Source organism: Macrobrachium nipponense, chromosome 32 (genome assembly GCF_015104395.2).
Source record: "Macrobrachium nipponense isolate FS-2020 chromosome 32, ASM1510439v2, whole genome shotgun sequence".
NCBI classification, from domain to species: Eukaryota; Metazoa; Arthropoda; class Malacostraca; order Decapoda; family Palaemonidae; genus Macrobrachium; species Macrobrachium nipponense.
This window is the reverse complement of record NC_061094.1, coordinates 34750428-34773813: the sequence shown is the minus strand read 5'-3', so window position 1 is coordinate 34773813 and position 23386 is coordinate 34750428. Positions and strand designations below refer to the sequence as shown.

At 42.2% G+C, this 23386-nt stretch overlaps 1 protein-coding gene and 1 pseudogene across 1 annotated transcript in view; one reads left to right on the top strand and one right to left on the bottom strand.

Annotated features, from left to right (window-relative positions):
* The window catches only part of LOC135207340 (E3 ubiquitin-protein ligase listerin-like), a 350507-nt gene that overhangs the window by 196322 nt on the left and 130799 nt on the right, over nt 1-23386 (bottom strand). The window lies entirely within an intron of this gene.
* Nucleotides 18826-23386, top strand: part of LOC135207137 (ufm1-specific protease 1-like) — a 51937-nt pseudogene continuing 47376 nt past the window's right edge.

Below are 23386 nucleotides of genomic sequence, written 5' to 3'. Positions count from 1 at the left end.
GTGGAAAGGTAGATTATGGTCTCTAGTCACCTGTCGCTTTGAGTACCAGGAAATCTGACTGTAATAACCCGGAGAAGGACGCTTCACTTCTTCTATCGCACCCTTGTTCATCATTTTCAACACTTCCCCCCGAAGAGCTACGAACTTTGGGAAGTCGTGGGCGTATGTCTGATTTAGAAGGGGTCTGTCTGGGGGGAGAGAAGTTGAATGGTGGTAGATATCCCACCTGCAGAACATCTACTACCCATTTCTCTGCTCCATACCATTGCCACTTGGCCCACTGGCCCACTAGGCATCCGCCTACCTGTGGCAACGGAGAGGGAGAGGTGCCCACTCTATCGATGACCCCCTATGCCCCTTCCCCTAGAGCCCATCCCAGGCTTGTAGGGGTGGGATTGAAAGGGATGTTGTTGCTTCTTTGTCTTGGTCTGTGAGGGAGATTGAGAGACCCTCGCAGAAGCCGAACTCTTAGAAGATTTAACAGGCAAAGATCTTCTCACCTGTCGCTGAGGAGGAGGAGGAGGGCATCGTGAATGCGCCTCTGACTTAGATACTGCCTGATTTACTAACCTGTCTTTAGTATCTTATTGTGAAGACTGAAGGTTTGTTCCGCATATGAACAAATGACAAATTTTTAATCAATTTGTATTTTTCATAGATAACAAACTGAGGTCTTAATGTTTTACTGCCCACCTCTAGCTGCCCCTCTCTCTTCTTATAGTTTCTGGGTTGGGGAAAAGACTGGGCACGTCACGGAGTGGGTGTGCGGTCTCGGACCAGTTTATCACCTCGTACAGGGAGGAGTCGCCAGATTTCACAGATTCTTTGCTAGTGCTAGGAAAATATTGTATTGTTAAGACCTCAGGTTTGTTAGCTATGTAAAATGCAAATTGATTAAAAATTTGTCATATTACCAGATAGAAAATATATAGTTGAAAATTTAATCTTCAAAAGCAAGTTAACCTGTTGTCTACTTGAGCTTGGGTAATTCCTTAGCAGTAGTAGTTTTGATATAAAAAGTTATATAACAGGATTCACTTCCATTTGTTAGTTAAATAAGATGCAAAGGTATAGTCCTTGGTATTAATAAACATTACCTTAATATAATTCATCTAGCCCTAAATCCCCAAAAACCGCACCAAAATTTACCACATTGGCAACCCTGTTACCTCCTATTCTGTCCGCCAGTTGGCAACACTGTCGTTGACAGATACGAAAACCTTCCCTCAAATCAGTTGTTAACGAGCGCCCGTGTTGTTTACATCACGGCCGCTCTTTATAAATTTCCTTAAACATTTTTGTGCCTTTAAAGCTTCATTATTTGTTAAATGAAACTTTATATGAATTACCACTCACGCATTACATCACGAAATAGTGAATTAACTTTGATTTCTGTTGTGGTTCTTATCTTAAATTACGAACTTTTGCGCGACCCGGAACTACTGACCTGTCCAATTCTACAATGGATTACCAAGAAATTACGATGCTTCCTTCTGCCAGCAACATCAGGAACTGCCCGGTTTGTGGACAAGGATGAGTAGCAGGGAGTATGAACCCCATGACATTTGTAGTTCTTGTCGTGGACAGGTTTGTGACTTTGACTTCTCGTTGTGACGTATGTAAGCCCTGGTCTGACGAGGATATGACTGCTTATATGAAACGCCAAACAATCTTGCAGCGTAAAAGATCGGTTAAGGAGAAAAGAAATCGATTGCTAAAAACTGTATCTAACGAATTCTTTGACTTGGGCGCTCATGATTCTGGCTCTTCGGTTTCGGTATCGTACGACTCCGATTCCGAATTAATTGATGCTTTGCCCCCTGTACAACCGGTAATTAGTGAAGTTAGTTCTGATGTAGATTCGAAGATTTTGGCAATGGAAACTACCTGGAAACAGAATTTTAAGAAATTACAGCTTAGTCTAGATAGAGATATTTCTGCTAAGTTTAACAATCTGTCAGAGAATTTTCAAGAAGCCTTTACTAGAATGTCTAACACACTTTTAGATTCATTTTCAGCTCCTCGTCAGGTACCTGTCGACAGTGCCAAAGGGCGCTTATTTAGGAGAAGGGGGGAGGGATATTAGTGTCAGACCTAAGATAGCTAGTCGTCAGGATTTTACTTCAGAGGAAGTTTCTAAGTTAGGATCTGACGATGATGATGATGATGACGCGGATTCGTGTGATATTGATGTTTCTCGAATGGATGTCATGATGTAGAATTCAAGAAACTTTTTGATTTAATTTTGAGGTTTTCTTCCTCAGGCGAGCCTAAACAGAGCAGAAGCAGCCTCCGCCTCGTTGTATTACAGAAGGGATTTTCTTGACGGTCCTTCCCGGTCACGGGAATTTTTACGTTTTCCCTTTGCCCAGAGGTTCGCGAGAGTGAGGACGGACGTTGCCGCTAAACTTTCGAAGGTGATCGGGGAAGGGAAGAGGAAGCTCTCTTCTCTTCTACGACACCGGAGAGGAGTTTACCAGGTGGCGGATGATTCTTCATTCTCTCGACCCCCCAAGCCAAATCCTGATTTTGTCCGACTTTCAAGTCAACCCTTGCCTTCTAAGGCTTCGTCTCTGTCTCAATTGAAGATTTTATTGCTATGGAGGCTGTTATGAGCTCCTTACAAGAAGCTCAATCCTTCAATATGTGGGTCCTCGGAGGGCTTTTAATGTATATCAAGGACTCCGGGTTTGTTCCTCCTGATGCTCCTCTTTTTGAGAAATTCTGCTCATCCATTTCAATCGCTTCTGTACATCAGAACGAGCTTGCTGCTTCAATGCAGGCCTTTCTTGTTTCTCTAAGGCGTAACCTGTATTTGTCGCAGTTACCCTCCTCTGTATCGGAGATTCAGAGAACCCGTCTGTTGTCCTCTTCTCCTTTTGGCGATTTCCTTTTCGATATTTCTGTGCTTTCTGAGGTTTTGAAGGAACATCAAGGTGATGCCTCTTCCCAAGCTCACTGGGCCTTATCAAGAGCTTTTTCCTCTGGTCTTCCTCCCATTCCTTCAAGGAGTAAGCGTAAGTTTAGGACCAGATCTGTACCTTCTGCTCCAGCCCACAACCTCTTCTGGCCTCTTTTTCCAGAGTACATCTCAGGTTGCTGGTGCCTCTTCTTCATCCTCTGGTGCTCACCCTTTGAAACGCGGGAGAGGTTCTTGGCGTGGCTCCAAGGGCAGAGAAAGAGCTCAACCTCCAGGAGGACCTTCTTCTTCTTCTTCTTCTTCTTCCTTGTCTCTCTGCGTAAGAATTTTCGGAAGTAGGAGTCATCCACCTCGCCTGGAGACCGCAGTAGGACTTGTCTCTCCCGCCATTGGTCAGCTTGGCAGGGAGAGGCGGTGGATGCTTGGGTGGTGGAGGTCCTGAAGGAGGTTACGAGATCCCTTTTGTTTCCAGACCTCCACTTTCCAATCGTCCTCTCGAGTTCAGCAGTTATTCCCCTCACTCAATCAGGGGTCAAGCCTTGGAGAAGGAGCTTTCGGCCCTCTTGGAGAAGGATGCCATAGAGCGAGCTCCTCCTTCTCCCGGGTTTTACTCTCGGATGTTTTGTAGTTCTAAAGGCCTCGGGTGCCTGGCGCCCCATCATAGATCTTTCGGTTTTGAACAAGTTCATTCTAAAGTCCAAGTTCAGGATGGAGACGGTCCAGACTGTTCTTTCATCCGTCAGGAGGGGGACTGGATGATTTCCATCGATCTGCAGGATGCTTATCTGCAAATCCCCATCCATCCAAGAAGCAGACCTTACCTTCGGTTTTTCACGGACTCGGGAGTTTTCCAGTTCAAGACCCTTTGTTTCGGCCTCACCACTGCTCCACAGGTCTTTTCTCGGGTGATGGCTCCTGTTTCAGCTATTCTGCATCAGTTAAATGTAAGGATGCTTCGTATCTGGACGATTGGCTAGTCCAGGCCGAATCTCTAGAGAAATATCTCCGGTCGAGGGAGATAGTTCTGTCTCTTTGTGTCGAGTTGGGCATTCGTGTCAACTTCGACAAGTCCAATCTAATCCCTTGCCAGATCATGACTTATCTGGGGATTGTTTTGAATTCCCAGATTTTGAGGGCTTCTCCCGCTCAGAAACGGATAAGACAAGCTTCTGAGTCTGATCGAAGAATTTTGTCCTCCGTAATGCAGCCAGTTTCTCTTTGGAGGTCTCTCCTGGGCCATTTGTCATCCCTCATCCAACTGGTTCCCGGAGGTCGTCTCAGAATGAGGTCCCTTCAGTCGACACTTCGCCAGTCATGGATTTCGTGTCCGAGGACACGATAGTCGCCTCTTCTCCACAATGTCGGAAGGATCTCCGTTGGTGGATGCAAGTTCACCGCCTCAATCAGGGACATCTCTTCTTTCGGTTCCTCCGGACCTAATGTTTTGGTCAGACGCCTCGGATCAAGGTTGGGGCGCACACCTGGGCTCCGAAGCCGCTTCGGGCCTTTGGTTAGAGGAGGAGAGGAGCATGTCAATAAATTGGAGGGAACTGAGGGCAGTGTACCTAGGCCTTCTTTCATTTCAGGAACAACTGTTGGAGTCGGTTGTCGCGATCTTTGTCGACAACACCACAGCAGTCTCGTACTTGAGAAACCAAGGCGGCACACAGTCGGATCTTCTCACTCAAGAAGCCCGATCAATCCTGTGTTGGGCAGAGACAGGGGGATTACGTTGGTCCCTCAGTTTATCCTGGGCCATCACAACGTCTTAGCAGACGCCTTGTCGAGACCGAACGAAGTTCAAGGGTCGGAGTGGACACTTTGCCCCAGGAAGTCTTCGACAGCCTCAGGAAGAAATGGCCTGTCACAGTCGATCTGTTTGCCACCCCACTGAATTTTCGGTGCCAGATATTCTTCGCCCCTTACCAGACTCCTCAGAGTGCCGGGACAGACTCTCTTTTGCAGGACTGGGGAGGGACTTCAAGCCTATGCTTTTCCTCCGTTCTCTCTGGTGAGGTCAGTCCTCAACAAAGTGAGGGCAACCAAGCGTCTGGATCTCACCTTGATCGCCCCCTTCTGGCCACAGAAGGAGTGGTTTCCCGACCTTCTGGAAGCACTGGTGGAACCCCCCATTCGCCTGCCAGAGAGACCAGATCTTCTCAAACAACCCATTTTCATCGGTTCCATCAGAGGCTCCACATGCTTCATCTTCATGCCTGGAGACTGTCAGGAGTTCTCCAAGCACGAAGGGTTCTCCTCCAGAGTTGGCGCGACAGTTGGCTCTTGCCAGGCGGCAATCAACCAGAGTAAATTATCAGGCTAAACGGTCGGTTTACAGGCGTTGTGTAAGTCTCAAGGACATTCAATTTCTAGACCTTCCTTACCGAAAGTAGCGGAGTTTTTAGTTCATTTACATCATGACAGGGCCCTGTCACCTTCTGCATTAAGGGTTATAGGTCTATGCTTTCCTATGTTTTTTTTTAAGGCAAGGCTTCCTGAGATCTCTTCATCTTATGTCATTAGAGATTTACTTCGATCTTTTTCCCTATCTCGACCAGGCCGCAGTGTTCGCCTCCGACATGGACAGTTAACAAAGTCCTTTCAAGCCTTAAGGTTCCCTCCGTTTGAGCCTCTGAATTCTGCCAAATTTAGGGACCTCTCTTCTAAGACACTCTTCCTTGTCTCACTGGCTACAGCCAAGAGGGTGGGTGAACTGCAAGCACCCTCTTTTCTGGTTGCCAGATCTGGACAAGACATGATTTTGTCATACCTTCCTGAATTTGTCGCAAAGACTGAATCGTCTGATAATCCCATTCCCAGGTCTTTTCGTACTGAAGTCGCTGGTCGACTTTGTTGGTAATTTAAATGAGGAATTAGTTTCTTTTGCCCTGTTTTAGGGCGCTCTCATGTTATTTTACGCCGCACGAAGGACATTCAGGGTCGTCCCCGTCATCTGTTTGTTTCACCCCGAAATGTCAAGAGACATTATTTCAAAGAATGGTGTATCCTTTTTTCTCAGAGATCTTATCGTTAAAACTGTGGTTCGGCTGCTGGGGAAGACCAGACGCCGAGAGCACACAGTATTAGAGCAGTTGCTACATCAGTAGCTTTTATGAAGAATGTCTCAGTCGCCAAGGTGCTTGAGGCGGCGACTTGGCGTTCTAATTCTGTTTTTGCCTCTTTTTACTTGAGGGATATTTCTCTAGTTCTAGGCGACCTTCGTTCTTTGGGCCCGTTGGTGATGGCAGGTAGTCTTCCTGTTTTACGTTTGGTTGCTACCTGTATATTATTCATTAATTTTTTTGTTGTATATTATTTTTTTGTTTTTATTTTTGTATTATAAACCCATGGCAGTTTTGACGTAGTTATAATGGGAATTAGGCAGTTTGGTATTTAGGTGTTTTTGATGACAAGGACTGACTGCTTGGCAACTCATGCTGCTTCCATTTTCAGTGTGAAATGGTTCCAGCCACTGGGTTGTCGGCACTGGCGACTACGCTTCTCCCAGAGTCGATGCTGACCTAGGACTAGCCACTGGTTCGCTTGTCCTGACGACTCCTGCTTCTTCCATTCCGTCCTGGACAGGGAATTAGTCGATGGATCGTCTGCTGTCATCTGGTGACTCGCTCACCATCTACTTTTTGTCTCACCTGTCTTCTCAGAGTCAGACACTCGTGGAGATCAGGCGACATTTAGTAGCCCTGAGTTTCTTGTTGACGAAGTCGGTTGCGTTGATACACCCCCGATGATCGTGTAACATGAGACCAGGTTGGACTGTCAGGCATTCGTCCTTCGGGACTGAATCGCCTTTTTGCTCCGCGCTCCTTTCTCTTGGCACCAGAAAGCCTCGAGTTAGGAGTTGCTCATGAGCCGATTCGTTGCTGCGACTTCGGGTTGCGTTGATACACCCCCAAGGTTTGCTTAGCTTTGAATCGCCCAGACAGTCCCAGACACTCATCCTTTAGGGAAAGAATAGTGCTTGATAGTCTTCAGGGTGCAGCCTTGCTGTCCGCAATTCGTCTGACTGGTCACCTGGTCGGTCACCTGACTTTAGTACAGACGGACTGACTATGCACTTACTCCTTGTCCTGTGCTACCGCAGTTGGTGGCATTATGTAGGAGACTTTGAGTTGTTAGTATCTTTGACCTTGGGTTGAGTTTTGACTGCCTATGATATATATTCTTTGTTTGTTTTCTCCTATTCTGTCCGAAGGGAAATTGTATTCATTCCCTCCTCCTTTTCAATGTGGTTAATCGGCTAGATGAATTATATTAAGGTAATGTTTATTAATATGGAATTTTTATTCTAAAATTAATATTAATAATACTTACCTGTATAATTTATCTAGTCCCACCCAGCCTACCCCACGATCTGCCTATCACAACTGATTTGAGGGAAGGTTTTCGTATCTGTCAACGACAGTGTTGCCAACTGGCGGACAGAATAGGAGGTAACAGGGTTGCCAATGTGGTAAATTTTGGTGCGGTTTTTGGGGATTTAGGGCTAGATAAATTATACAGGTAAGTATTATTAATATTAATTTTAGAATAAAAATTCCATGTTGATAATGCAGACATCAGACCATGGGTGTAAAAAGCAGCATATAAAAGTATAAAGTTCATATTGTATTGACTAACTTAGGCTAACTACCTCCATAAGTTTTATTTTCAGTCTCCAGGAAGAAATTATAAAACCAGAAATATTCAAGCTTGTAGAAAAATGTGAAAGGTTACGAAGATTATCCTAGGGAGATATAAAAGTGGGTGAAAAGAGGAGTAGCACCAACACTGTAGGAAAATAGAAAAAATCTCTACCTACCTCATGACTTTATGATTTGTTTCATTTTACAGTGGGAGAACATTACTGATGTTTTCCTTGTGTGCTAGTTCATTCTGGCATATGTATTCCACTGTCTTACTTTTACACTCATTAACATCCCAGGTGTAATCTAAAGTACCATTCAGTGTTTGCAAAGCTCAGATGTAACTATATGCTATATGACACAGAAACTATGTAGTACATTCAAATGTTTCATTTACATGTTAACCTTGAACTAAAGAACTTGATTCTTCAAGGGACTTTTTTTTTTCACTAGGGGAAGTGACTACAGTACTGTTGTGTATATTTTCTCAGCCTGTGAACAATTGAGATTAAGCTAGCAAGCAGGAAAAATGGCAAGCCTCATCAAGTTTTTAGCCAACTTGGCCTATTGGGTAATAGTAGTAGACAAATGTGGTTCTGTTGACCCATAATTTTATGATGCTTTTAGGCTAAGTTAAAGCTGCTTTTTCCATAGGAAATTTTTCAGCGTGTACTGTATTGTTGTTCTTTCTTTGTGCAGTGTTTGAAATCCGCACACTACATAGTTATGTATAATAGAAGCTGTTAAACACCCTCTTTCATTAGAATTTTTAATTACATTTAACGTGAACTGACCATTTGGTAGAACGATAAAAGCTAGAGCCTACTGAAAAATTTTCAGTTGCACAGTACTATAGTAGTAATATTATATTCTTGATGTATAACAATCTCACTTGGCATGTTCATTATTTTTTTCTATAGCATTGTATCGAAATTAATTACTACTTAATTTTCATAGCTAGCTAATCCTCATTATACATGTGAAAATATTGTTGACATTGGATTAACTATAGAATTTAACATATACGTACTATAGAGGTTAGAAAAACCCCATGAAATATGAGAATGGAAAAGCCCCAGAACCATCAGGAATAATTGGCAGTTGGAGAATTAGCAGTCTTAAAAGTAGAAGGCATAGATGAAGACCTACATCCTAATTGTCATTCATCATAAAACAAAAGAAACAACAATTTGCATTTGTAGTGACTAGCACAGAGGAACACAAAATTTGTACAGTATGTACAAGAAATATAATAATAATAATAATAATAATAATAATAATATGTAATGATAATGATAATGATAATCAATCAGGTAGGAAATGCACGGGCAAAAAAACCCATACTAGTAACTTATATCACATGTAACCCCAGAAATGGAAAAAGTGATATAGAAAAATAATGGTGACGATGATGATATCAGGACATTTGTAAAGTATAGCAAAAAAAATAAAATAATAAAATAAAAAGTTACATCAGTGATGTAAAGTAAAGTATAAAGTAAAAGTTGCATCGATAAATGCACTTGTCTGCCATTAGTCAATATTATCTTGATTTTGGGCATAATAATAGAACTTACTACTCAGTCGATGCAATATTAAATGACATTCAGCTTTCAAACCAGTTTGAGGCTATCCTCCAGCTGATGCCACTACTATTTGTGCCATACTGTTAAATACCATACTGTAATATAATTTGTTTATTATTCACTATTGATTTTTAAGTGACACATAATGTGGGCCTTGTCTTAACTCTTCTCTTAAAAGTAGTCTTGAATAATGACAGTGCTTTTTTGTTTCTAAGACAGAGGATTAAAATATTTCCAGATGTAAGTGTTCAAGACCAAATTGTAATTATAAATAGTACTTGAGTGATTATCTCAGTGAAGATATTAATATTGGAAGGCCAGTGCTGGTAATAAGTTAACATTACCTAGCATAAATTGAGTTTTTCAGTTTCTAGTTGCTAGGGATAGTAGCTTCCAAAGCTCAGCTAGCTCTTGACTGGACTTCTTTCTTTAACTACTTGTACTCTGTAAGAAATTTCTATAACTGGATTGCTCCTCACCATTCCTCATCCTGGATTAAAGTTTGTATGCTGTGTTCCATTTATATTTTCAGTCCCATCTAATGATGGCTTTTTTCTGTAGGTCAGCGTTATATGTCTGGGTGTACACTACCTTTCAGTTTTTTTTCTTATTGCTTGCAGATTATTTTGTAAAAGAATTTTTATGGCCAAAACATGGTTTGGTATTAAAAACCCATTAATCATAAATAGTCTGTCAGTATTTAGTTTGAAAGTTAAAGAAATTGAAGTCAAGAAGAGGATATAACAAGCCCGGGAAAAAAATGGAGAGGGCATAATACTTTAAGAGAAGGAAACCATCCATAAGTAAGAAGTTTGCAAAAAAAAAAAAAAAACTCCACATAATAGCTTTTTCTATAAGTGATGGGCCATGGAAGATGAACCCAAGGGAGAACACCCATGAAGCACAAAAAGCATAATGGCTTTTACCTCAGGAAAGACACACCTCTGTGCTAGACAAGTGAAAGGTGAAAAGGTAGAGGATGGAGATGATTGATTAATCTCTCCCCAATGAAGGTACATACATGGCCAACAGCAGCAGAGGATCACACCCAAATTTCAGCTTTGTGTGAGCGATATCACAGAGATGAAACTGGGAAAGCTTGTTCAGACATGGCCAAGTTCCTGTTGCAAGGATGAAAGAAAGCTCCAAATTACTATATACTTAGGGGTCAGGGAGAATGAAAGTGTGCCAACCTCATGAACCCTAATTCTGCGCTTATTGAGGTCTTTTCTTGGTGCATCAGAATAGCGCTAGAAATTACTTGTTTGCCAATAAGAAAGTGCGTTTAGACCTCAGGTTGATTTTTTGCAGGTGATGATACACAATGAGTGGAAAGCTGTATTCTTTGATTTGCCTTGCTTGCCTAAATATGTATTCAGTCATGGGAAAGGGCAATCATAGGTTGATTTTATGCAGGTTATGATACACAATGAGTGAAAGCTTTATCTTTGATTGCCCTTTTGCTTAACCTTAATGGACAGATATGCTCACTAGGGTAGCAATAACAGGTTTAGGCTGGACGACGATTCACCCATGGTGAGTAACAATATTACGCACCATCAATTTGGGGGAATTAGGCAGAAAGAGGTGCCATTATTTCTATAGCTTATAAATTCACCAATGGCAACTTTTAGACTGGCTAAAATCCACTGGGCAGCTCATGAGAGTTAAATGGGATCTTGACTTCAAGGAGGATGTATTGCCTCTCTGTCTCACAAGACATCTTTTAATAAATTTGCTCATAAATATACCGAAGGGGTTGCTGTTGGTTTTAGTTCTTCTCTTTTATGATAGTATGTCATTTATAAATGTAATTTGGGATAGAAAAGTGCAAAGAAATATTAGATAAAACATGCATAAATGCAAAAAAGTTATTGTATCTTTTGTTCTTGGTAAATTTACCTACATAAATATTTTACAAATATGCTCAGAATTTGTTACTAATCTTGTTTCTTGTATTTTTTGATATTGAATGAGCTATAATTATAATTTTACAAAATAAAATAATTTGAAAAATTTTTTATATCTTTGTAAAATTTACAATTGCCTTGTTAAAGAGGCTGCACAAGGGGGTAGCAAATATTGTTATTTTCAATTTTCATGGAAGGTAGGGACAATTTTTTTTAGAACTTTTTTTTTTCTTACACCATTTGCTTTTGCATATATTCCTCTTTCTTCCCATTGAGGTGTTTTTTTTTTTTTCTTAAATTTGCCAACCTCAAAGTTTTGCCACCCTGGGGCGCTGCATATTATTAATGTAAAAAATTTATATTTTCTAAATAAAGATAAAGGCTTTAAAATGTTCCTCTTTACCCCTGTTCAGCTTCATACTGAAAAGAAGAGGCGAGAGAACCGTTTTATTAACAGAGTGGATGTTTCGACCTCTCTCTTGGGGTGCAGGATCTTTTGATTTCAAACTAGTCAATGATTTGTTTTTGTACATGAACTTCCCCTGCCAGATATATACTTAGCTTAGGTCTCTGACGTCACGACAGAAAATTCAAAACTCGCGGCACACGCTACAGGTAGGTCAGGTGATCTACCTTACCCGCCGCTGGGAGGCGGGTGTAAGAACCAGTCCCCCTTTCTTGTCAGATTATTTTCTGTCGCCGGCTGGACAACACCTGTTCTTCAGTCCTTACGATAGTTAAATTCGTTCTCGTTGCCGACGATTTGGATTTTGGTGAAGTACCCTTTGGTTGTTGGCTTGGCATACGCTTTTTGGACTGTTTTTGGATTTTTCTTTTGGATTTCTCTTACAATATCTTTAATCATGGATGATTCTGAAATTAAGAAACCTAGTTTATTTAGGGTTTGTTCAGTGAAGGAATGTAAAGTTAGGCTTCCTAAAGCTGCATTAGATCCTCACTCTGTATGTACGTCTTGTAGAGGGAATGAATGCTCTTTTATTAACCCTTGCAAAGAGTGTGAGAATTTGGATGAGGATGGTTGGAAGGCTCTTTCTTCTTATGTGAGAAAGTTAGAGAAGGATAGGGTGCGCAAGGCTTCTTCAAGGAGCTCTAGTAGATCGAGGGTGAGTGAAGTTGACGCTGAGCCTGTAGTAGAAGTAGTTCTCCGGTTTCAGCCCCTGCGCCCAGCTTTGAACCCGAAGATTCGTTTTTTTTTGGAAGTTGCTTCTGGGAGAGCCCTCGATCAGGAGTAAGGAGAGCCTCGCTCGCTCTCGACAAGGTAAGAGTGATGATAGTGCAAGTGATCAGTGCAGTGCCCCTAGTGCAGTGGAGGGTGCGTCTGACCGGCTCACTAACGCTTCCAGGCCTAGACCTCTTCCAGACTCCCAGACCCAGTGGAGGAGGAAAGTCGAAAGCCGCAGGAAGGTTAGGGAGCAACCCCACCGGTCAGGCGTCCCCTTCGGCAGTCCTGTTGCTCGTTCCCAGGCTGCCATGGATCGAACCAAGAAGGAGTTATTGCGCCAGTGCTTCTGTCATCTTCGTCGCCCTTCCTTCTCCTCAGCGTAGATGGAGCGCCTCGGAGTCGTCTCGCCCTCTCAAGAGGCCCTGGAAGGATCCTTGCGCCCTTCCTTCCAGCCCCGAATCCCTCGCGGAAGAGCCAGAAGTGGAACACAAGAGAACCAAGATTTCGTCGGTTACGCTTCTCCTGTTCGCTCTCGACTTCGTCCCCTGTAGAGGAGTTTAAGAGATCTCCTGCGCGTATCCTGGCGGGTCTGCAGGCACAGATTGCGGCTTTAGCGGAGTCTATTGCCGGGACTTCTCATCGTCGGAAGGATGCCTCACTTCCGGTGAAGAAGTCTAAGAACGTTCCTTTGGCTAAATCTCCTCTGGCTAGAGAAGCTTTTGAGCCTGTTAGCAGGAGGTCAGAATGCAGGCTGGAGCTCGGGATCTTTCTCCGAGTAGGCTCTCCTCTCTTCCCAGCAAGAGTTGTGAGCATGTAAGGCGTAAGGAGCCAGACAGGCTCTCTCCTCAGGATTTCCGCTCCTCTTCAGTTAGGCGTCAAGAGCTTGACAGACGTCAAGAGCCTCGTTTTCGTCAGGAGCGAAGGAAGAGTTCTTCGCCTGGTGGCCACTCTCCTTTTGACGGACGCTCGGAGCCTAGTAGGCGTCAAGAGCCTAGTAGGCGCCAAGAGCCTAGTAGGCGCCAAGAGCCTGGTAGGCGGCAACGGAAGTTTTCTCCTCCGTTAGATCACTCCGATTGGATAGGCGCTCAGAGCCTTGTAGCAGCCGCGCTTCTGACAGGGATTCATCTGTGGATGTTTTCTCTCCCCGTGGCAGGCGTCAAGAGCCTGGCAGGGGTTTTGAAGCTCAATAGGCATCAAGAGCCTGCAGGCGTATTGAGGATGGCAGGTGCCAAGAGCCTAGCAGGCGCAGAGAGCCTGATAGGCGCTCTCCCTTATCCAGACGCTCTTCTGTGGAGTTAGAATCTGTTTCCGACAGACGGGCCTCCACTTGCAGGCGCTCTCACCTAGTAGGCGCTCCCCAAGTAGGCGCTCTCCTAGCAGGCGCTCCCCTCCCCAAGTAGGCTCTCTCCTGGAGGCGCTCTCCAACTAGGCGCTCTACTAGTAGGGCTCTCTCCTGGGAGGCGCTCTCAAAGTAGGCGCTCTCCCTAGTATGCGCTCTCCAACTAGGCGCTCTCCTAGTAGGCGCCTCAAGTAGGCGCTCTCCTGTTGCGCTCCCCGTGTAAGCGCTCTCCCAGTGGTTTTTTCTCCAGTAGGCGCTCGCCTAGTAGGCGCTCTCCGAACAGGCGCTCTCCAAGGATTAGCTCTCCTCCGGGCAGTAGAGCTTCAAGACGTCATTCTTCGGAAGAATTTGTTGGGGATTCGGAGGAAGATTTGCCCAAGGATGCTTCGGTTTCTTCTATAAGAGATTGACAGACCTCCTCTTGCAAGATTTTGGGGAGTCTCTTTCAGCCGTTGCTCCTCCGTCTCCTCCGTCCTTATTTTCAACGACCAATACGGCTAAGAAGTCTTCAGTCGTTAAGATGAAGCCTATAGTGTCTATGAAGAAGGCTCTGAAGAACTTTGACGACTGGTTGGTTTCAAAAGAAGAGAAAGGCAAGACAGTTGTTTTTCTTTTCCCCCGTCCAAGCTGACGGGTAAGATGGGGTTCTGTACGAGTCAGGAGAGCCCTTGGTCTGACTCTTCCCATCTTCTGCAGACTCGGACTTCTCTTCGTTGGTTGATTCCGCACGTCGCTCGGCGCTGAATTCTGCGAAGACGACGTGGGGTATGAGCGAGTTGGATCACCCTCTGAACGGGAATGGTTCCGGGAGGTTTTTTCCGATCTTAGAAGTTTTTAACTTTCTTGACTGGACCCTTGGAGTGTTTGGCTAAGAGGACTCAAGAGCAAGACACTCTTTCGCCTGAAGACCTCCACGCAGTTCTGTCTTGCATGGACAAGGCAGTGAGAGACGGTTCCGGGAAATTGCTTCACTTTTTGGTGGCAGGAGTAGTAAAGAAGAGGGCCGTTTTCTGCTCTTTTCTTACCAAGGCGGTTTCTCTCACGCACGAGAGCTTCCTTGCTGTATTCACAACTTTCCCCGCAACTCTTCCCCAAGAAGACTATTAATGATATCTCCAGCTCGTTATCAGCAAAAGCGACGCAGGATATGCTAGCCCGCTCGGCTAGAATTCCGAAACCTTCGTTTCAACAGAAGACGAAGAAAGAGGCTCAAAGTAGGCAAGAACCCTTTCGAGGAGGACCTTCGTCTCGCTCTTCTTCCCCTCCAGAGGTTCGAGACCACCTAGAAGAGGAAGGACCTTCTCTCGGTTCTATTAGGGCCAAGAAGTAGTTTCGTGTGTCCTCCAGACAACTGTGGGTGCCAGACTTCTGAACTTTGCAGATGTTCTGGGCACGAAAGGGGGCGGACATCTGGTTCCCTCGCGATCATCAAGAGGGGATACCTCATTCCCTTTATCTCGAGACCACCCTTTGACCACCACATCCAAAGGGGCACTGGTGGCCAAATACAAAGACCCACTAATGAATCAAGCCCTCGCTCTAGCGGTAGAGCTGATGTCAGAGAAAGAGGCAATAGAGATGGTTCAGGACCCTCTCAGCGGGTTCTACAACCGCTGTTCCTAGTTCCCAAGAACTCAGGAGGATGGAGACCGGTTCTGGACGTGAGCGCCCTGAATATCTTTGTGAAGAAGAGGAAGTTCGCTATGGAGATGACGTCATCAGTCTTAGCAGCTCTTCGTCCCGGGGACTGGATGGTGTCGCTGGACCTTCAGGGACGCTTACTTCCATGTGCCGATCCATCCTTCTTCTCGCAAATTTCTCAGATTCATGTGGGGAGGGAGGGAACGTTTTTCAGTTCAGGGCCCTATGCTTGCTTGGCCTTTCTACGGCCCCCCAAGTATTCAGAGGATAGATCTATACTGCTCCCCTATTGCAGACCCAAGAGCAGTGGCAATAGATGCATTCCTGATTGATTGGAGGAATCTGGATCTTTACGCGTTCACCCGCCTTTCAAGATTCTAGGGGAAACGTTAAGAAGTTCGCAGCTTCAGAGGGAGCAAGGATGACTTTGATAGCTCCGTTCTGGCCCGCCCACGACTGGTTCACAGAGGTACTGGAATGGCTGGTGGATGTCCCAAGATCCCTACCTCTAAGAGTCGATCTGCTCAAACAGCCCCACTTCAACAGGTTTCACAAAAACCTCCTCCCCGCTCTCAGTCTGACTGGATTCAGACTATCAAGAGTCTTGTCAGAGCTAAGGGCCTTTTCGGCAAAGTCTGCAAGGGCTATTGCCAATGCACGTAGACCTTCCACATCTAGAGTCTAACCAGTCGAAGTGGGATGTTTTTCGACGCTGGTGCAGGACTCATAAAGTTTCCTCCTCCAGTACCTTCTGTGACTCAGATGAGCAGATTTGCCCTTATCTTCCTGAGGGAAAAATCGCGGGTTGGTTGTCTCCACCATCAGGGATACAGGAGCATGCTGCTTTCCTCAGTTTTTCGTCATAGAGGATTAAACATATCTGAGGACAAGGACCTCCATGATTTAATCAGATCGTTTGAAACGGTTAAAAGAACCTCCTCCTTAGTTCCTAGCTGGAATCTAGATGTCGTGCTGCTCTTCCTGAGGTCCTCAAGGTTCGAACCTCCCCATACTGCTTCGTTCAGAGACCTTTCGATGAAGACTCTTTTTCTCTGTGCGTTAGCGTCAGCGAGAGGGTCAGCGAGCTGCAGGCTCTAGAAGGTGAGTAGGTTTCCAAGGAGGCTCCGCGGTTTGCTCTTTTCTTCCCGGCTTTCCTAGCCAAGAATTGAACCCTTCTTCCCGCCTCGCCGTGGAGCTTCGAAATCAAAGCTTATCCTCCTTAGGTTGGGACAGAAAGGAGAGATCTCTTTGCCCGGTGAGAAGCCTGAAATATTATCTTCAGAGGAAGAAAAGACTTGCTACTAATGAGAGCAATCTCTGGTGCTCTGTGAGGGACCCCAGTAGGCCCTTATCTAAAAATGCACTCCTCATTCTTTATCAGAATGTTATTAGAGAAAGCAGCACACTTCTTGCAATCAGCAACAGTTTAACCTTCTGAAAGTCAAGGCGCATGAAGTACGGGCCATCGCGACGTCTTTGGCTTTCAAGAAGAATTTGTCATTACAAAACCTTATGAAGGCCACTTTTTTGGAGGTGTGAATCAGTCTTCTCTAATCACTACCTAAAGGACGTATCGATTACGTATGATAAGTGTTTTGGGCTAGGCCCTTACGTATCGGCGGATTCAGTGCTGGGCAGGGAGCTGAAACACATCCTTTTCAATCCTTTTTCCCTGTTAGTTTTAAGTTTAGAGGTTTTTGTACGAAGGAGGTTGCAGGAGGCCAGCTCCTTCTTTCGTATACTAATGTTAGTATTTGGTTAGGTGATCGGTTGTGCTTGAGGCTCCTTGCAATTGGTAGTGATAGGCTCTGGCATGTAAGCGGGTTGATCCCCATTGACCAGAATCCTGCTTGGATTCTGCCAAGTAAGTGGACTCAGTTCCCCATTGGTAGACCCAAAGAGTTCTTCAGCCATAGGTCACGCCCTCGCTGAGACTCTAGGCAAACGCAGACTAATAGACAGTAACTATCAAGTCTTCTGCCTAAATCAGGTAAGAACCAGAGGTTTATATTATTTATTCCTTTAACATGTGTTGTCCCCACTTTCTAAGTAAGTATGTGTCTTTCCCTCACCAAGGGTGTCAATCAGCTAAGTATATATCTGGCAGGGAAGTTCATGTACAAAAATGATATTGTTAGTATACAATAAAGTTTTGTACATACTTACCTGGCAGATATATACGATTGGATGGCCCGCCCAGCCTCCCCTCAGGAGACAGGTGGAAGAAAATAACCTGACCAAGAAAGGGGGACTGGTTCTTACAACCCAACCGCCTCCCAGCGGCGGGTAAGGTAGATCACCTGACCTACCTGTAGCGTGTGCCGCGAGGTTTGAATTTTTTCTGTCGTGACGTCAGGAGACCTAAGCTAAGTATATATCTGCTAGGTAAGTATGTACAAAACTTTATTGTAATATAACTAACATATCATATTTACTTGGAATCAGGGGAGGTGGAAATCAGGAGGTGAATTTTTAGCTTCCAGGAAAGATTGAGGTCCGTCAGTCAGTTTCTTGCAGTGTCTTTGTAGATGCCATGCCTCTTGTTAACTAAAATATCTTTGAAAAGCATCCTGAGATTCCTTACAGTGACCACCCTCGCTGAAAGCCCTGGGCCTCGGCATTGGATTAGTTTATTTTTTTCGTAAGGAACTTTGGGTCTCCATATGTATATGCATATGTTTTTCTTTTTTGTTTTTGCTTTTCTTCACCTTTCAGTACTGAACTTGTATATTGTACACATGCAAACCATTTCATATTCTTTGTACTCAAAAGATTTCAGCTTCCTATAAGTATCAGTAATAACTTATGTGCATTGTCCTTAAACTGGATTTTATTTGCTTTGAATTTTTTTTTATCTCATATTTATGTATAATTTTTGTTTTAAATAGTGGTGCTTCTTAGAAGTTAACAGCAATTTTTCATACTTCTGTATTGATTACTGTAAAATTTTATTCATTTACAGAATATGGGTGGAGGGATTGACTACACAACAAGGCTCTTGAGCAAATGTTCATGAAGGACTTCCTCTTCCAGATGATGTAACTGATGTTCAGTTGGTTGCAGGGCAATATTTATATTATCATTATGGTTGTGATGGATTTGATGACAGGGTATGTGAATTGTATTCCTAATTATAATTGTAAAATATATATTTTTATTGTACCTACGTAGCATAAATATATGTGGGAAAGTATATCTTTTTTCAACTTTTGCCTCCTTAGAAATAAAGTTAGGCATGGTGAGGGAGTGTATGAATGTTTTTGAATTCACTTTCATGTTGGAGCCTATTTTCCTGTGTTTGGATACTTTCTATGGCATAAGTTGCGCAAATTTTTTCTGCTTTAATTAAATATATTCATGATGGAAAGAAAAAGTCCACTTGAATGAGAATAGGAGTTCATATTCAATATTCAGACTACTATAGTATGAAATTAGTGGTGCCGGTGATTGGAATAAAAGAAAAAGAAAAACCTGTTTCATCTCATTTTCGTTGTAGTTTACCAGTTTACTTTTTAGTTAATATATGATGCCTCACTGAAATTAGTTTGTAATGTCCATAACAAGAGTTCACACATTCGATTAACCTGGGTATCCATTTCAGGGATGGGCTGTGGTTATAGAACATTGATGACTCTTTGCTCATGGGTTAGAGCCAAAAAATTAGGTCTGTGACTGAGACATCTGATTTACATCCTGTCCCTTCAAATAGATGTATCCAAGAAACTTTAGTTAAAATTGGAGACAAAGAAAGTAATTTCATAGGTTCAAGACAGTGGATTGGAAGTGTTGAGGTAAGTAAATATTATTAGAACAATCCATCTATTTTTTATCATTTTGATACGATTAGAACTGTTGGGCATTCCCTTGAAAGCTTAATGATTAGCATAAAATCTTAACCACAACAATGTAACAATAATATTTCTCCATTTCATTAAGTTTCAGATAAGTGCTCTGGCCATTGATATGTTAATTTAAGGAGAATATCAGCAACTTATTTCAAAGCAAAATTGTGTTTGTGTGTATATTATTTTGATCATTAAGGCAAATGACCCCTCATAAATAAAGGGTATTTTATTTGACATTCATGATTACAAGTTAAGATTAGTACAACATTTTATAATATCAGATTTTTTGAATTTGAAGGGAACATAAGCTAATATACCAAGTATGAGCACTCTGAAACTTGACATTATTGAGATGACACTGTTGAAGGGTAGTTATCAGTGCACCTCACAGGGTGCACGTAGGCCATTACTTGAGGTTCTTTGCAGGATCCCTTCAGCCCCTAGCTGCAACCCCCTTTCATTTCCTTTTACTATACCTCCATTCATATTCTTCTCTTTCTTCCACCTCTTACTTTCCACCCTCTTCTCACATTTGATTTATAGTACAACTGCAAGGTTCAAGGTTTTCCTCCTGTTAGGATGCATACACATGGTCAAACAGCGTTCGTTGGACAAACACTGTCACCAGATAGCCATATTAAAAGTAAAGGTGGGTTGATGACGTCAGAAGCGATCACCTTGGACTAACAGACATTGCCCATGTTTATGGTTCAGAGCATCTGACAGTATTTGGCAGACAGAGGCATGGTATACAATGATGTTGCCAGGCAAAAATTCAAGAGGTTTGTGTTCACTGTATGAGCTGAAGCTATGACTTGCTTTGATTTCAACCAACCTGACAACATGGCTGGGTTTAACTCTATGAAGGAAAAAAATTACCACTGGGATAGGATACAGACTCTGATGTTAGTTGAACTCTACCGCAGAATCGTTTGTATATAGAATATCAAGTCAGACGTTTATAAGGAGAGAAATAACTTGCAGGAGCAATTAATGAAATAAGAGTAGAACTTCAGAGGAGTGGATCACATGTCAGTGCAGTGGAAGTGTAGAGGAAAAATAGAAACAATTCGTTGTCAGTATAAGCAAGAACTTTGCAAACTATAAAAATCCAAGAAGTCAGGGGTTGGGTTGATGACATGTACACACCCACATTATGGTTCTTCGATGAACTGTGTTTCCTCAACGATGGTAACAGCATGAGAGAATCGGTGTCAAATATGGATAGCCAAGTCTCTCATATGTCCAAGATACATATGTGCATTCTGTGTGGGTGGGTGTGTAAGAAAAACGGCAAAAGACAATTATGAATTTATTTTTACTGCCACCATTCCAATTCACAGGACAAACTGTAAAACGTAATCCGAATGCAATGAAATAATGAAACTTACAAATACTGAAATATTTTTAATGACCCAATAGTACTAATTCATTAGGAGTTAATGTTGCAAGTCACCATTAGGTGATTCTTTGCTGCCAGGTTATAGCACCTTCATTAAAATACTGCATGTAGTACTTGTTGCAATGATAATTACTGTGCCTGCACACACACATTTACGCATGGAACTCCAAGTACGGGTTGAAAACTCAATACAGCTTTTGTGAGCTTTTGTTCAGTGGGTTTGCCACATCTTGAACAAATTCAGAAAACAAATGGAAATTTATATTGATAATATACTGATCAACAGCAGAGAGAGAAGCAAAATGTTGTACACATTGTCTTTATTATGTACATAAAGTTTTCAGTTTGTTGCTTTACAAAAGTATCTACAAAAGGCAATAGGGCCGGGTATGTAAAGCATAAAATCAGTCTGTTGCAAATAAAAAAATTTGAAGACCACAACATAATGGTTCCGAACTGTCTGCCAGACTTTGAACTGTTGAATGGAGTAGAAACATATGGCATACATCAATATCTGGTAGCATGGTTTGTTGCCAGGTCAGTTCTCATCACACATGCACTTATGATATCACTATACTACATAGTACAATACATTGACTGTCTAACGAGCACTGCTTGACTATGTGTATGTATGCACCATTACACCTTTCAACCTTTTTCCTGTCAATTTCCCTTTTAGAGATGAATGCTCTTATAGGCCCAGTGCCTGGCCTTTGGCCTAAACCCCATATTCTATTTTATGCCTAGATCTTTCATGAAGAATAACAAGACTTTTGCATTGAAAATTATTGATTTGATTAGGTAATTAGATTTTATTCCAACTCTAATGCATTTGGGAACTTAAGGCCCTTGATGTAGATTAGGCCTGAGTAAATAGAAATAGATAAAAAGGGAGAAAAAAATTATAGGATAACCTCAAAAGTCATAGTCTATGTTTTAAAATAGCAAATAATAGGAATTAAAATAGATGGCAGATTGTAAGACTTAATTAAAGAGGCCAGTTGCTGGAAGATAATTCGGTATAGAGAAGTAGTTGAAGTATGAGTACTAGTTTATGTTGACCTTTTATTTATGCATTATTGCAGAGATTATTGTTGTGAACATAAAAAAACTTTTGATTGAACTCCGTGTAGTTGGGATTAGCATTTTGTTACAATTTACATTGTTCACCATGGTTATACTGAAGGATTGTATTTTTCAAAACAAAACAACAGCACATTGCTGTCACTAGGAAGAGTTTTAGAACTGAAGAATTTATTTTATTTTCAGGTTGGTTACATTATTGATTCTCTGTATGATGTGTCATGCAAAATTATCCATGTCAACTCAGGGAGCAGAGTTGAAAAATCATGTGAAAACATTGTCAGAAACCACTTCTTCAAAAATTTGGTGCTCCCAAACCCGTGATGATGGGATGGAGAAACAGACGTTTCATCCAAGGGAATCATGGTGTTGCTGAAGGACTTACAGAAACTTATCTTCTTGTGGTGGTAAATTTCATAATATTCCTTATTCTTTGTACTAACTTGTATTTTTAGAAGAGAGATGGTAAATGTCATCCATGGCTTACTGGATTTTCCTGTTTCACTCTGAGTAACGTCTTTTGCCTACTAATTCTAATCTCACACCTTGTTACTTAAGAACCAGACAACTCATTATTTAAAGTGGTTTGGGCTAGTACTTTGTTTTGGTGAGCATAATATGGATTAGATCTTAACTGTATCATTTGCCCCTGTCATATCAAACAAACCATTGCTCTATTAAGCCTTGCATTTAAAATTATGAGTTTTCTATATCTAAAATGACAAGTTTTCCAACATTTATGCAAGGAAAATAAGATTGCATTCACTAGGTGATGATGTTAATCCCCCTTTGCAAGAATGATAAACCGTCTCCCTCACTTGCTACCTTTGGTATGCAACTTTGGTGAATTGGTTAACACTATTTTGAATAAAGGTTCACCTATATCTGTTGAATTCAGTTGACAGTCTTAAAAAGAATATCAACTTCCAGAAGGATTTCATTACAGATGGAAATGTTATAGACTAATGTGACCCTTGAGATTTCTGGGGGTTCCCAAACAATTTGTTGTTGAACATTCAGATGTGTTACCACTTTTGAGTGTAGCAATTACGTATTTTGTTTTATCACAAGTCAAGTTGTTTTTTGTCTATATAGTAATACTCGTAGTTCCTCGTTGGATGAGGTCGGTCATGTGCTCGACTACCGATCTCAGGGTCTGAGTTCAATTCCCCACTCTGCCAGCAAGGAATCAGAGGAATTTATTTCTGGTGATAGAAACTCAATTCTTGATGTGGTTTGGATCCGACAATAAGCTTTAGGTCCCATTGCTAAGTAACCAATTGGTTACTTACCACGTAAAAAATATCTAATACTTCAGGCCAGCCCTAGGAGAACTGTTAATCAGCTCAGTGGTCTGGTAAACTAAGATATACTTAACTTAGTAATAGTCATATATTCATATATATGTAGTAATGGTCTGAGTTTAAACTGAATATGGTTACATCTTTGCTGTATATTTAAAGAATAAAACTAAAAAGCCGAAAATGACAAGTTGAATTTAGCTAAGAACAGAAATGTCTTTTTGTAAAAACATGCATCAAAACCAATAAAAATATATAAATTCTTTTAGTACCATGAAACAAGAAATTTCTTTTTCAGTGACACCTTTGTTTGCTATACGTATATGACTATGATTGTACATAAAGACATTCCTGTGATTTTCCATTAAAAAAAAAGATAAAAATATGTTAACATACTCTGTGTCTATTCCCCTAGAATGTCCCCCACTTTTGGGGGAGATGGGGTTAGACCATCATCCAGCTACCCAGTTGTTATCCCTGTGCTATCTGACATCAAAATATTTTGTTACATTTTTTATTCTTTACAGATTACA